The sequence below is a fragment of the Lissotriton vulgaris genome, chromosome 3_1 (genome assembly GCF_964263255.1).
Source record: "Lissotriton vulgaris chromosome 3_1, aLisVul1.2, whole genome shotgun sequence".
Taxonomy (NCBI): domain Eukaryota; kingdom Metazoa; phylum Chordata; class Amphibia; order Caudata; family Salamandridae; genus Lissotriton; species Lissotriton vulgaris.
Window position 1 is genome coordinate 2,057,254,492 of NC_141689.1, and position 16,115 is coordinate 2,057,270,606.

Below are 16,115 nucleotides of genomic sequence, written 5' to 3' on the forward strand. Positions count from 1 at the left end.
TATTTAATCATAGCTAAACCCTGGGTAGCTGTGGTTGTGAGCAGTAAGGCTTGGCAAAAGAGTTTAGTGTGAAGTATTTAACAACACTAAACAACAGAATACGAAAATCACACACCAATAAAGAGACACAACAACAATTTATAAGAATAGAGGTTATTTTTATGTATTTTTAGAGATCTTGTTTATCGAAATCCACTGGAGGGGTTCAAGAGGTACAGATTTTAGAGGCGTTTATAATTTTTAGATGCAACAACACAAAGTTTGTAAATTTTTCAAAAGTTTGAAAGAGTTAGTGTGGGTTCGCCGGCCTGGTTTGGGGAACCAAATCAGGCAGGAAAAAGGTCTAGGGGGCCAGAAAAGATACTTTGGTCAGTTACCTGACCAACCGAGCATTTTTGAAGCAAGTTCCAAACTTTCCAGAATGACTGCCCAAGACTTCAATGGAGTGGTCCTGATGCTGAGAATACAGGCAAAGGATGCTCAAAGGGTGCTCTTGTTGTGGTGTGGCTAACACAGGTGTCTCTGTGGTGGTTCCTGTGTCCACAGGTGATGTGGGGCTGCTTTGACCATGGATATCAGGATCCCTCGAAGTCCTCTAATTTACAGTAGTCGAACAACCAATGCTGAACTACTGGTCTTCCTGCACTGTAGTTGGATGCAAACTCTTGGGGAGGGGAGTTCTGGTGTCCCTTGAGTACAATAAATCCAGACTCTGATAGCACTCCCTGGTCTGGTAGACATGGGTGCAAGTTTTGGCTATCCTGGATTTGTCTCTTGAAGTGCTCGGCGCCTGGGAGTGGCAAAACTTCTGTGGTGGCTGCCAACTTGTTGGTTTGGGCTCTTTCAACTCTTATAGACTTGAAGCTGGCTCCAGGGGATCGGCTGACTGATTCTTGGAAGTCACAGCTGTGGGTGAAGGCAGGAAATAAACTTTTTCCAATATCAGGTGCCGCAGGCACAGTCTCGCCAACCCAAAAGTGTTGCAGGGGCAGCCTTTCTTTGTGCAGGTCAAGGGCAGTAGGGCAGTCCTTCTTCAGTCCTCTCTTGTTCTCCAGTGTGAACTGAGGGCCAGGGTGCCAGGGGTGCCATATTCATCCCAGGAAAGAGCCCATATGGTCACTAGTCAATGGTCTACTGGGCACCCTCCTACCTATTGACAAGTTTCCTGTGATGTGTAGCATGTAGCTATCCCAGAGTGTCCCATTCTTGCCCTTTCAAAATGGCATGACCCTTCCTTCGTTGTCAGGAGCAGGATAGCCCACCCTAGAGGTGTGGCTATCAGTGGGCTACATGCCCACGAGAATAACGATTTGGGCAAAGGTTTCCCTTCCTTGGCTTTGTCCCTAATTGTCTGCAGGAACAAAAGGCATCTTGCTCAGGGAGTTGTCACCAGGAGTCCTTCACAGGTGGCTTCACCTTTGAAGCTTACCTTTGAGCTAACACCCTGAGGGGCCTTCCTGGGAGAGAAGGCAATACCATGCTCTGCAGCAACTGCCTTTGGAGTCATTCACACATCTCCCTAGGCACTCAGAAATCTGTTTATGTGTCAGGGCCTTTGTGAGATTACTGTACTAGCTGGGGAGCAGAGGGACAACTTTATACAAGATGCTAACTTTCATCATCACTTTAAACAGGCCTTGGCATTGGGTGAAATTTACTGCCACGATTAATTTGAAGCCTTACTTGACCTTGGTAGGTAGTCCCATTCAAATGTTAGCCAGGCTTGGATGCCAGCAGGTAACCCTATGCTAGCCAATGGGGCTCCTAACCGTTCCACAGCAAAACGACAACTTGGAAATGTTGCTAAGACATATTACAAAAAATATGTCCTAATTAGGAATAGATAGCTCCCTGCGATAGGGCTCCATAGGCTTTCCTTAGGGGAGACTTACATATATCCCTAAGGGAAGTGGTGGCCTTGCCATTTGGTTTAATGGCAAAGTCGAATTAGCAGTGTTAAACACTGCCCTTCAGTCTACAGTGGCAGGCTAGGGTCCATTTTGCCTCTGTCACATGCAGGCTGGCACAAACAATGCTGCACCCCTAGGTAAACACTCACCCTTACATGCCTGGGGTACCTTGGGTACCATTTACTAGGGACTTATAAATAATTTGGTACTTGCCAATTGTGTGTATCCAATTTTACAAACTTTAGTATAGGGTTAGAACATTGACACTGAGGTCTGGATAGCAGGCCTCAGGGCACTCTCAAAGTTGGAAAAAACAGCAGAATTAGTGCCAACATCTGGGGGGTGAACCTGCAAAAAGAGGCATTTCCTTACATGTCCCCTCTCCAGATGAAAGGTGATGAGCAAGCTAACCTTTATCCTGGTGATTCTCATCATCTAAGTGGAAAAACCTGGAAAGGCCATCTGCATTGGCATGGTTAGTCCCAAGTCCATGTTCCACAGTAAAGTCCTTACCCTGTAGGGAAATTGACAACCTCAACAGTTTGGAGTTCTCTCCTTTCATCTGCATCAACCATCTGAGAGGCTTGTGGTCAGTTTGAACAGTGAAGTGCGTCCCAAACAAGTAGGGTCTTAGCTTCTTCAGGGGACAAACCACAGCAAAGGCTTCCCTGCAAAAAGAGGCATTTCGTTACAAGAATATTATAAATTGTATAAGAGAAGGAGGGTAATGGTATGATTGGAGAAGACGGTGTGCTTTCAGTTTTGTATGGGAAAGTGACTAAAGGGGGCTCAGGAATAGGAAATCAATAGACTGGTCTTTCTAGTTGTTGATGGTAAAATTGAGTACGGTTTGTAGCTCTATTAATGGGTGATAGAATGGTCACTTGTAAAAGTATTTTGGGCAGATGGATGATACTTGTAAATGGGTGGGAATTTAAGAAATACTTCAGGATTAGGACATTTGTTTGAAGGCTTGATATGGGCAAACTGCTTGAGTGAGTCAACAGAGACGATGGGCCTGTTTTAGAGTTTGGTAGATGGGATTCGCCATTACAAATGTTACGGATATCCTGCCTGATGTACTATAAGTGTCATAGGATATAATGCACTTGTAATACAGCAGACAGGATATCTGTCACATTTATGACAGAGTATCTCATCCGCCAAAATTTACATTAAACTTTATATGTTGTGCGTTTGAAATGGTGCTTAAGTGTTCTTTCGTGTTCCAAATAGATTACAATTGCTGTTGTGGAAATGAGTTTGGTTTGATACTGGAGCTCTGTTCAGGGAGTTAGGATCAACTCCACTGGGTGTGATTGCCCAGTCAATATTACTGTTAATGAGTGGAAATCAAGGGGACTGCAGATATCTCTATCAGAAATATCCACATCAGTATTATCAACCAATTTATGTTATAAAGAGATAGAAAAATGCATATTAAGTTATTTATAGTTTTTCTGTGGTTTTAGAACAGCCCACAGTTTGGTCCTGGGCACTCCTCAGGGGTATGCAGCAGAGAGGTAATACCCAGATCAGGTAGTAGGATTATGTTCTGAGAGGAGGACAGCAGTAGCAGTTGGTCATGAAAGCCAGTATTGTCAGCTATGTTGTAGTTCAGAAGCTTGAACTTCAGTCTCCAGGGACTTGCTGAAACTCAGAAAACATTCTTTGGTACAAAGAACTGAAGGAAGCAAGTTCCACAGAAAGGAGTCTTGAGCATGAGATTCTCTGCCCATAAATGTCTTGTGCCTCACCAAATGAAAAGAGAATCTGATTTAAGTGGACCACATTAGGCGTTTGGGCAGCTGGTATGGCACCAACAGGATGGAATGGCAGGTGCGTCCTGTACTTGTTGAGTTCATGCAAAACGCAGGAGATCTTTAAATTTGCCCTCTATCTCCTCAGGAATCAGTAGAAAGATTTCAGGGCTAAGAGGTGTGGTCAGTTCACTTCAGATAAAGGATGCTCTACATAAGTAGTTGTGAACATTTTGGCATTTGGCCATAGTCTTCGCAGGAAGGCCTCCATGGATTCTGTTACAATAATCAAATCTACATGTTGTCATGGCTAACTAAAGGGTGGTTATCTGGAAGAGATGCACCAGGGTCTGGACATCTCAAATAATACGTGGAGGGTAAAACATTGTGCTGTGATGCTTTTTGCCTATGAAATCATTGACCAATTCACATCTGGAACAACACACTGATTCTGACATGTTGAGAGGGTGGTAGTGGCAGGTTCATGGAAGATGTCCAGCTATAAGTAAAAGACAAAAGATAGACACAAAATTGGTTCATGCCGTCCTACACACTTGGAGGCAAGCTATGATTCATTAATGATCACATGACTCATTGGAGACTTTGGTTTATACTTGGGCATCATTTGCCAGCATTTAGTGCCCCATGGTAATCTGTTAAATAAATGTTTGGGAGGGGTACCATGTAAAGATTGAAAATGGTTGGAGATAGAGCTGATCTTTGAGGAACACCATAGGAAATGGCTAAGAATATAAACAAGGAAGAGGCTAATTTTACTTGGTCAGGCCTGTTGGACAAGAAAGAGGTGAATTATTTAAGGATTGTGTCACTGCTGCCACAGTTAATTGCAAGCATGTTGAGGGGTGTTCTATAACTGAGAACATCAAACACTGCTTATATGTCATTCATTATTGACAAGGCCCTCACTCCCAATGTATTGTTCTAATCTCAAAATCCTTTCTGTGAGCAATTTACAGATACACACAAAGGTTGATGCCAATACTTGTCTCTGCTCAATTTGATTCCTTGCCCTAAGTAATAAGCTAAAAAAATAAATCATTTACATTAAATAGAAAGGTTAAAAACGATTACAAACAACTAAGCAACATGATTTGTGAATTGATGACCTGCTGTGTCCTACTAGGAATCAGTAATCTAGTTTAAGTTACTTCACCCAGGTGGATCAACTTAATTGATTGTTTAAGCATCTGATAGAATTACTCAAGAAAGTTCATTAATTTGCTGATAAAAGTGTTGGACGGTAGAATAGAACAGCATTTGATTGCCTCCTCGACTGACCTTACATTTGCTTTTAGAAATGGTTGACATACATACTTTCTCTGTAAACCTTGTAGTTTTGGGAAGATACATATTATATGCTCCAAAGATTCAGCTTTATAATCACATGGTCTGTAGTTTTTTTCAGCACATAATCTAGCTGGCGCTTTGGCATGTGCAGTGAGTGCAACTGTAGTTTCAGCTTTTTTATGCCTCCAAATTGAAGTCAATGTACAACTGCTTCATTAAAAAATATGAGCCTAGGGTTAAATGAGTTTGTTTATACTCCAGTAGATTTATTAAGTGACATTGACAGCTTTTAGTCCAGGGACACATTCTTATTATCCCTTTGCAGTTGGATTTTGTCATCTTTATCAGTGAGCCTAGTGAATGTAAATTGTATTCTTGGATATGTTTTCTATAGAGGGCAGATTAAAATTAAGTTTAATTATGGGATTTTTGGGGAAAATGTTAAATCTGCTAGATTGTTCAATTTCAGGGTATCCTCTCCCATTATGCAATGGTAAGAAACAGTTGACCATGGAGACGATATGCCAAATGTACAGTGACTTAAAGTTGAGTTGTAGACAAAGTTTTACCTGTGGTGTTTAAAACAATAGATTTGCCAGTGCTCTCATGCTTTGTATGTAGATGGTGCTCAGCTCTTGTATGTGTTTATCTCTACAGGCACAGAAGATCATAGGTAGGAGCTTAGCGTTCAATGTCATCATATAAGGACCAATGGCTCCTATGTCACAGATGTCTGTAACCTGTTTCACTGGTTTGGTTGTCGTATTTGCTTTTTGCTTTCACTTACGGATAGTGTCTTCCCAGGACCATTTGGAGTCCACGGTTATTCCCACATAATCATGTTTCTTTACTAGGTCTATGGATTGCTGTCCTACCTTCCATTCAAGATGTTTCTCTTTTTTTCCAAAGGCCATTTTTTTTTTAGTTTACTGTCAAAAAGTTGTCAATGTTAAATTTAATCAAACTCAACAGTTTTCTTTGTAAAACTGATCAAGTTGAGAAGAGTTCACCAGGTGGCCTGAATAGGCCATGTGTCTGATAGTTTGGTTGCCTAATTTCGGGAGAAGGCCATCTAAAGAATTCTATTATTTAAGAGTTCCAAGATGTACACACAGCAGTGGAGCCAACACTTGTCCTATTTTGATTACATTTGCATCCTAGAGGAAACTTCATTATTTACTTAGGAAAATGGCTGGTGAGGGATGCTTTAGGCATAAAAAATGAATTACACAGGTATTGTATTGTATTGTAATAGCATTTACATAGCATTTACTACCCCTGACGAGGCGTCGAAGCGCTTTTTCGGCGAGTAGCGCGATACTCCGGAACCGAAGAAGGATTAGGGTTGAAGTAGTATAGTAAAATATGAAAATAATTTGAGTGGTGGATAGGTTAGTCAGTTATTTGGATTCAGAAGGGTAGCGGAGGGAAAGAAGAGGGGAAAAGGTTTATATTTATATAACACTTGTTACCCCTGATAGCGTGTTGAAGCACTTTTTTTTTCTTTTTTGAGCTTTTGTTTGTAAATGTACTTGAATACAAAGCTTCACTGACAGTTCCTAGTTTGTGGTGGTGCCATCTGCACTTCTTTTTGGGCTGGGAATTATTTTTCATCATCACACCTTAACCCAGAGTGGGAGAACAACAAAAAAGGGAGAAAGAAAAAGATGGCAAAATTGTGACACATGGAGAAAGTAGGTAGAGGTGAAAAGGTAAAGAGAAGGGAGGGACTGAATGTTGGAGAGTGTGTGGCGCAATGGCAAGAGCTGGGGATCCTAGTTCGAGTCCCGGCGACGGCTGGCATCCTGTGATTCTGGGCACCCGCCAATGTCCCCATGCCTAGAAATAGCGCCCAGAATCCCTCACATTACCGGCGCTCTACAATTCCAAGTATTGAAGAAGCACACGCTGTAATTCAAGGCTAGGCAGCCTTGGTGTTTGGCAGCAGCGACAGAGGGGATTCTAACAAAAACACGGGGCAGGCACTCTTCGCTGTACTAGTAAAACACTGTTGTCGACGTCTAATGAAACTGTGATCCGTATTACAGAGCTTGAGGGTAGTGTGAAACGGCGTTAGTACCGAAGTACTAAATCCTCTAGGGGCGCGTGCTTTCCTCTGGGGGAACAACTCCACTGATCCTCTGGTCTGAGTAAATTACTTCCCACGTCAGTTCTTGGCTGCTTTGCGCTCGCGGCCTCAGCGCTCTTATTCCCACGAAAAGTGAACGCATTCTTCTGTGACTGTTGGTAAAAACAACATATGGTCGGTCGTATCAGCGCAGCCTGCATGGCCGAGGCCCGGGTTCGGTTTGCCTGCTGAAGAGAGGTTTCACCCACACTCTCTCCGTGAAAGGTTTGCAAACCGTTTGCCTGTCTGCACCCCAGATTTCTCACCAGAAGTATGCAGCTAGAAATGCAAACTTGGCAGTCAGGGCGCGCGACTCGCACTGCACAGGCTCTGTGATATTTCTAAATGTATCGGTAAACTTGGCTTCAGAAGTGTAATGCCCAGCATAAGTCAGCAGTCTAGTGCTGAGCCTGTAACTACACTGAACACCCACCCACCACTGATGTCACAGGTCATGTGACACAGTACCAGTAAAAGAGGCCGAGCGCACGTGCTCTGGGCCAGTTGCACCGAGTATGCAGTGTGTCCTGTAGTCCAGTCATTACAAGCATGAGGGCCTAAGGCCCGACCCTACAATGGCGACGAGGGTAGCTGTGCCCATGCGTGCCAGCTAAAAGAAACATCGAGGAAAAGGGAAGAGGAGAGCTGCCTGCATCGACAGCACACCCCCTTTGAAGCGTGCCAGCCGCCGAGAGGCCCACGGGGCATGTGTCGAGCCCCGGGCCTGAAAGGAAAAGAGAAGGTGACCGGGAGCTCACCCCGCACCTCTCAAGCCTGCTGAATGCCGCCCTGCCGTGGCGGTGCCCCCAAGAGGAGAAGCGGACCGGCCAGAGCCCACCTGTACCGGCCGCAAGCAGACATGCCAACCCTCCCGATTCAGGCGTGAGACTACCGATTTCAAGGTTAGCCTCCCGCCTCCCGATTCCTGAAAGCAAAAACCCGATTCCTCGGGGGTTTTAGCTGACAGGGTTTGGTATTGTGTAAGGTGCTAATTCTTCCAGCAATATTCAGAGTGGCAATGCAGGGGCTCTAGAAGGGGTGAAAAACCAACAAAGCGTCATTAACAAGACAATGGTCTTTTAAAGACGTGTGAAGTACTGGGGCGGCTGTGTGTGCGCGGGGAAGCTGTTACAGCCCGGGCTGCCACACAGGAGGGGGAGGAGGAGTGCATGCACTGCCAGCAACCTTCCAGGCAGAGCCGGTCCTAGGCCTTCTGAGGCCCCGGGCGAAAGGGAAGATGTGAGGCCCCTCTAAGTGCCTTACTGCCTGTGCGAGGGCCGGCAGCGGGCCCCCTGAGCGCGAGGCCCTGGGCAGATGCCCATACCGCCCATGCCTAGGACCGGCCCTGCTTCCAGGCCAGTGCACAACACTTGCATCACCTTCTCTCTGCCTGCCATTGCGCTCCGTGCATCTGAAAGTTTAAAAATACACGTGCATTTTTGTTTCAAATGCCCGATCCTGCAGCAGCCACTTTCAAAGTCCATACATGCCGTTAACCCGATTCAATGCCCCATTCTCCCGATTTTTTTTTTTAATTCTCCCACTTTGCTCTTCTGAAATGTTGGCATGTATGCGCAAGTGAGACTGAAGAAAGTGCGATCCGACCGGAGCCCACCCGCGTCGGCCGCGAACGTGCCCACCTATCGTGAAGCCCTCGCGGAGCCCACCCGCGGATCAAGAGAAGCCCGTTGGCCGAAGGTGAGCCCATACGTTTATGAAACCAAAAGCGGAGCCCACCCGCAATTAACATAACCGGGATAATGGCGGCCGCCTCCTAGCGCCGCCCGGAACTACACAAAGCGGAGCCCACCCGCTATGGACCGTACACATTAACTTTGCCCAACAATAACAATAAAGCAAGGCTCGCGGAGCCCACCCGCGGCCTGCCTGCAGCGTCCCCCGCCCCGCGTGCGAAGTGCGGCGGCGCGGTGAATAAACTTTACCGGAGAGCGCCCGCAGCGTGCGGATAGCTGCAGGGCGCCGATCAATTAAAGCGGAGCCCACCCGCGATATGCCAAGCCGAGCGGAGCCCACCCGCATTGGCAGCACCAGAGGACCTCGCAAAATAGAGACCCACGCGGTGCCCACCCGCGTAGGAGTCAAAGCCTGCCAGCCCGTCGAGACCCCTGCTGAACTGCCCTCTCGCGGGCTCTAACACTGCCCAAATCGGAGCCAGCCTACTCCAGTAACAGCATTCAAATAACCCCCCCATGCAGCGTGATCACTGAGCCTGCTGCGGGCGGGGACAGACGGGAAACAAGCACAAAACAACGGGCGACAGCAAAACAGCTAGCTCGACCAGCGTGGAATTGAGCCAGGTCTCCCCATCAAAGTAGGCACAGACTCACCACAACGGAGAGGAACTCTGCCCACAAGTACCGGCATCTCTGACCCAGTGAAGCCCACGAACGTTGAGCCAATCTGCAGCACAACTGAACCGGACTCGATTTGAAAGCTTCCTTGCCATCTAGTGGACACCAGCGGGAATTGCAGGGGTTTAACAGAAACAAGCCAAATAGACACACAGCCCAGCCAAGAGTGCATGGCCCCCCACAAGTGTTGCAGCAGATGAAGAAAATAAGCCAACACAAGAACCCCCCCCCACAAGCAATGCCGCCACCCAGTGGCCAGCGAGCAACACTGCACCCAGCAGCACGAAGGAGCTACCCTATGGCAGCAACTTACATGCCATAGAGCGACACGAGCCAACAGGCAACCGGGTGCCAGGAGGAAAACAAGGCAGCACAGAACACGCTGCTGCAGCCCAGACCTACTGATAAGGTAAACTGACCACTGCAGCCCTGCAGTATAGCCCCAAGCGCACCAAACGAAAGCAGACGCCCAACAGAGGAGAACAAGCTGGGGAGCGCTCAAAAGGACACAGCAAAGTGCAAACCAGTGCTACCTGACACACCAGACTGGAACAGGAACGCCACACAGCGACAAGGAAGCCCGACCAAAGACGCTGCACAGCGACACACCATCGCCACCAGGACAGCATAGCATAGCACTGCACAAGACGGTGCAAGGAGTGAAGGAACTCTGCACCAGGTGACTGCGAATCAACGCCAGGAGAAACTGACCAAGCGCAAGAACACTGGTACACCGGAACGCCACCAAATCATCACACAGCCCGAGGAGATAAAAGGGTGACGACCCCGAGAACGCGCCAGGGACCCCAGAAGCGCGTCAGGAGTGCAGCAACTCCACGCAGGACATTCTAGAGGAAAAGTAACCAGCTCCCTCCAGGCAAGGAAAGGAGAAAGCGACCAAGCTCCCCATGCTAACTGAATAAGACCACATCACAACTGAGAACACAGCCAAGCATGAAGGTAAATGCACAGCAACACTAACTACAGGAGTACCGAGACACCACCCAGATGCAAAAGGCGACAGCGCAGGAGCGCGCCAGGAACGCAAAGAGCACCTCCGCCAACAGGAGTGCAAGAACTCCTCAGAAGACACTCGAAAGCACGCCGCAAGGGCGCCCAAAGAAAACCCACAAGAATCGCAACCAACACCAAACAGAAGAAGCAAGACCAGAAGAACGTCAACGGAGCGGTGACGCAACCCTCCAGAAGCATCTACGCCACGCCAGAAGAGAAGACAGCGATGCCTGGTGGCCACAGGCCGTCGCTGCAGCAGAATGGCGAAAGTAAGAACACCCCACACGAACCAACAATGGGTCTACAACCCAGCACCAGGAAGTGCGAAAGCGCATGACGCAAATGCGCAACAGTGCGGCCAGCTCTAGCCCAAAGCAGCAAGTCACAAGGGAACACCCGAAGAGCGCACCCAGTTGCGCACCAAAGCAATTGAACTGAGATGAAAAGAAAATGGTTGTGCAGACAACCCGCAGAACTGAAGATTCAACACAGAAGCAACCTGACCACTCAGCCTGGTCACAAAGTAAGAGGTCGGCCAGCCAGATGGTCGCACCGAGCAGCCTACCTGTCAGCGATTGGCAGAAGGGACCAGCACGAGGTCCAAGAAGCCCTGCACCACGAATCCTACCTGCCGGACATCGGCAGAAGGGACCAGCACGAGGTCCAAGAAGCTCAGCACCACGAAGCCTACCTGCCGGACATCGGCAGAAGGGACCAGCACGAGGTCCAAGAAGCTCAACACCACGAAACCTACCTGCCAGACCTCGGCAGAAGGGACCAGCACGAGGTCCAAGAAGTTCGGACAAGGCGCGGTCCGAGGACCTGGACCCACGAACTTCAACCACACAAATTAACGAAAGCGATAGGAAGAAGATGTGAAGGTCGTGACGCCAACCCTGGAAGAGAGTGACAAGAAGACAATGTCCTAGGACTAGGACAAGACCAGGAAGACACATGCAGAGTGCGCGCGCTGCATGGGGAAGCCTGGCCAGAGAAGATGAAGAAAAGGGGACCAGGGTACGTCCCGAAGAGAAGAGAAGAAGAAAGATCGGAGCGGTATGCCGCCACCCAAGAAAGGAAGAAAAGAAGAAAGGAGAAGGAACAGAGTGGCCATCGCCACTACGAAGAAAAGGAGGAAGAAGTAATCAGAGTGGCACGACTGTCAGGTTAAGAAGAAGAATGAAGCCACCCCTGCGGAAAGAAGGAAAGTAACAGGCACTGGAACACCTGAGTGCAATGGAAGACAAATCTGGCAAGAGCACCGGCAGCGCAGAACAAGACAACCACCTACGAGCCATCCATCCACATGGCGATCGCAGAAGAGAGCAAGATAGACCGTTGGCGACATCTACCTCTGGGGTTTGATCGGAAGATTGGATGGCGAGACTACTCGGGACTCCGGAAGTGGAGGACCTGACCTACCTCACACCAGCCCGTGGCAAACCAATATCAGAAGCCTCGAGGGACTCTGGTGGCAGCAAGTCCCGCACGAGAGACAGACCTACTGAAGCACGTCTGCAGGACCCAAGAGGATGCGAGCCTTGCGAGCAATGAAGAGAGTCGACAACTCAACCTTCAGGTGGAACTAGGACACAACGGTGAGGCTCGTGGAGCGCCCTGCTCACGGCCCGAAGGCTATGGTAGAGCAACGCGACCAAAAACACCAGTCCAGTGGAAACCTGGCAAAGAGGTCCTCCCGGACATCTTGTGGCAGAAGAAAACCGGCGAGAGGGGCATCCTAGTGAGAGGGATGTTCGCACCTACTCCATCCACCTGCTAAGAAACACACTGAAGCCTGCTTGGAAACATCACGCAACCAGCTTGGAGAAAAGAAGCCGGAAGACAAACAACAACCATGTCATCCATCTCTCTTGAAATATTCGTCACCAAGAGAGCAAAGCAAAAGGCAGGGCTGTGAACAGCCGACAGAGAAAGAATGAACCCGCCGAACAACTGAGAACCGTGCCACCAAGAACTGTTAATTCAAAACGCAAGAACTATACTGCCTGTGGCTTGCAAGCAGCCAAAGAGACTCTTTTTGAAAGCGCAAGCCCAATGTTATTTTCTGTGTTTTCTTTCCCCCACAGGTTTTTGGACTTTTCATGTTTGGTTTAGTTTTTAACCAATTTGGGGAGGGATGTAATGCCCAGCATAAGTCAGCAGTCTAGTGCTGAGCCTGTAACTACACTGAACACCCACCCACCACTGATGTCACAGGTCATGTGACACAGTACCAATAAAAGAGGCCGAGCGCACGTGCTCTGGGCCAGTTGCACCGAGTATGCAGTGTGTCCTGTAGTCCAGTCATTACAAGCATGAGGGCCTAAGGCCCGACCCTACAAGAAGCAACATAAATAAAGAGGAGGGAGCTGTCGCTGAAAGGGATTTGCTGAAGGAACTTTAAACGTGAACATTGGCAAGAGATGGCCGTGTCACTAGGGCGCAACCATGGCCGTCTTTTAGGAGCAGTAAGGGGTAGGAGCTACTACCTATGGCTAAGTGTTAAGTGCCACTGGCACGGTCTTTCCTGCTGAAGCGGCAATAGGAAGAGAACGTTTGCACGGCTTCTAGGAGCCCTGTGGACTTTCCGCATTAGTCTCTCCACCTAACCCCTCCTGTAGCATGTATGTGGCAGGTGGTGGTCAGAGGTTGGGAAACTAGGGGTCAACGCTATGCTTTCAGCAGTTCAAAGGGCGCGTGGTCGCACTTCCGCTACTCCTAGCTATTATAGCGAATCATTGTCTATTTTTGGTCCTGAGCTTCCACTTACTAATTACGGTAGATAACAACACACAGACTCGCCTTCCCAGAATGCACTGGTTTCATAAATCAAGACACGGGACTGCCACTAACAAGACATCCCTGTCTCCTGGACACATCTAAACGGGTAACCACCATTGGAAAGGCCTTCAGACTCACCTCTTTCAAGCAGTTGCAACTTGCGCCCATGCAATGTGTGGAATCTCAAACCAGTCCTGGATTTAGACCCCCGCAACACGATGCGTCGTGCAGCCAATAGTTTCCCTTTTAACATTAGTAGTATGGGCTTAAAATTCCACCAAATTGTTGTTAGGTAAAAAAGCATCACTGATGAGAGATGTCACACAAGGCATGAGGCTCCTTGGCAGCTGAGACCCTACTTAAGTGGCAAGACAGCTAGGTTTACAGCGCCATCCACCACCTTGCAATTTAACCCATTCCAACCCCTACAGGTCTGAAGTTGGTAAGTGGGTGCTTTACAAAATAAAAACACGAGACATGCTGATTTATGTCAACTTTCCACTACTTTTATGGCACAGATACTTTTTCGACCCCAATGCCCTTTAGTTGTTCACCTTTGGGGGCAGAGATTATTATGATAGTTACTTTGTTGCACTGTTCGAACGTGTTTGTATGTCTGTACCTGGCATTACACGTTCGGAAAGCGTGGCTCTCAGCCGCTCACCATTGTCATTACTGGGAGTCTGGGACACACATGAAAGTTCACAGAGACAGGGAGTTGGCCACATATGCGTGCAGGTCCCACGAAGCTGTGCGTTTTTGTTTTTTACCTAAGGCGAGTGGAACACTGGTAAAATACGAGAAAGTACAATTTTGTCAGCATATTGGAGGACACTTAGCACCTTTGCATTGAACAACATTGGGGCAATTATAGGTGAAGACAAACGATACTTTAAATGCATATGAAAGGTACCTCCACATCGGGGTGCCTCCTAGACAATATGCGTTGGAAGACATGGTTAATTAATGTCCCAAGAACAAGAAAAGAACTCCCTCTTGACCTATAACTACTTAAACCATAGGAGTAACCTCTCAAACACAGGGCATATACCAACAATGTCTACACGAGATGAAAAGTTTTTTTCATTTTATTTCATTTTAGCAGTTTAAAAAGTCATTTTTTTCCTCCTCTTTTTTTTATATTACTCCTTTTTTATATCATATTTTTCAAATTCATCAGTTATAAAAAATATATACATTTTACACAATAGCTACAAAAAAAAAACATTTTACAACACAATCAAATTGTCCTTATTTCTTCAAATTTGTGCAAAACATGAAATCAATTAAATAAGCACACCAGGTAAAGAGCCACGCACACACCACAGACATCCTCCTAAACATCCATTCCATCACAAAGACAGCAAAAAAAGGAGATTTCCTATAACATTGAGACTGTAGTCCAGTAAATGACCAAAGTCATTTAGATTTCAAAAGGAGAAGAAAGGTCGACGCGTTTCGGTGGAAATGCCGCGTAAGGGACCACCTTCATCAGGACCAAATAGACAGTATGGTATAGGATCTCTCAACCTGGGGTGCAGATCTTTCTAGGACACGTACAGGCATTTAAGGGTGTTTCTACTCGTTTCCAAACACTTAAGCCCGATCTGGAGATACGTAGATGTTCACCAGGCCAGATTTATATTCCTTTTTTATTAATGGATAAGGCAGCTGTTTTTTTAGGAACCTGAACTGTATACAAGGGGACAGAGCCCGGCAGAGGACGGCTTATTACTATCTCTAAGGTCGACTTATTTTTCGTTGGGGGTGTGGAGGGGACGCCACATTTTTAAATAATTTTCCTAGTTGTATAATCCTCATAAAATGGTATGTCTTTAATCATGTAGATACATTTTGCAAGACCCAAAGATCCTGGTCCCCGACGCAAGCCGCCTCTGCCGTCGTCCGTAGTTTACTCCGCCAACTGCATATGAAAGGTACCTCCACATCGGGGTGCCTCCTAGACAATATGCGTTGGAAGACATGGTTAATTAATGTCCCAAGAAATGTGTGCTAAGGAACCCAAACACACTCCCCCGGTTTCTCACAAAATGTTACTGGTGACATTTTAGCTGTCATCAAACTCATAACACGGGGTATAGGTAGGCGGGGCTCGCCCTTTCCGTTCTCAGCCAGGAGAAAATAAAAAGCAACACAGAATGCGCTGAAATGTAAACCAGAAAGCAAGTATGCGCCCTGAAGTTTCTGACACATGCAGACATGCGCTGAGTGACATCTGAGCTGCAACAGGCGCTGCAGCCAGCAAACCACAACACACGAGCGCAGTGCAGGCAGGCTCACTTACAGCGAGGTCTGTGCAGGAAGGAAGGCAAGGTTGCACCGTGCTGGGGCTCCTCCCTTCTGGTGGGCTCCAGGAGGTCTCGCGCTGGTGTCTTTCGGGGTCTTCGGTGCAGCTGAAGTGAAAGGGAAAGGAAGGGGCTCCCGCTCCAAGTTTAGGGCTGCAAAGAGCTGCAGCAGAAGACCCAACACCGAGTCCCAACACGTGCAAAAGGCAGGGCTGCTGCCCGGGGCTCAGGTTCCAGGCTCGGCACCAGCACCCTCGCCTCTCCCGCCCCCCGTCAAAGTCAAACACAGAGGGAGGGGGTGCGCCCGCCGAGCGCTCCTCTGACAGGCAGCGAGAAGGGAGGGGCCCCTGGGGGTAAGCGAGGATACACGCGCAAAAAGGGAGCCGCGAGGCCAGCGTGGAGGGAAACCACATTTCCTGTGCAACAAGTACTTCTGAAATCTTCCTCGTGTATATATATTTTTACTTGTATGTACGGATTGCGCATTCGGTCGTACCGAGATTGCTTTAGTAAAATATCTTAACTTAAACAAGAGT

The 16,115-nt window shown here is 47.7% G+C and overlaps 1 protein-coding gene across 1 annotated transcript in view; it reads right to left on the minus strand.

The window, feature by feature from the left end:
* Positions 1-15,830, minus strand: part of SLC7A2 (solute carrier family 7 member 2) — a 511,922-nt gene extending 496,092 nt beyond the window's left edge. The window contains exon 1 of the mRNA XM_086962584.1: positions 15,579-15,830. The gene's annotated coding sequence lies outside the window, so the exon portion shown is untranslated. The remainder of the gene's footprint in view (positions 1-15,578) is intronic.
* Positions 15,831-16,115: the final 285 nt, after the last annotated feature.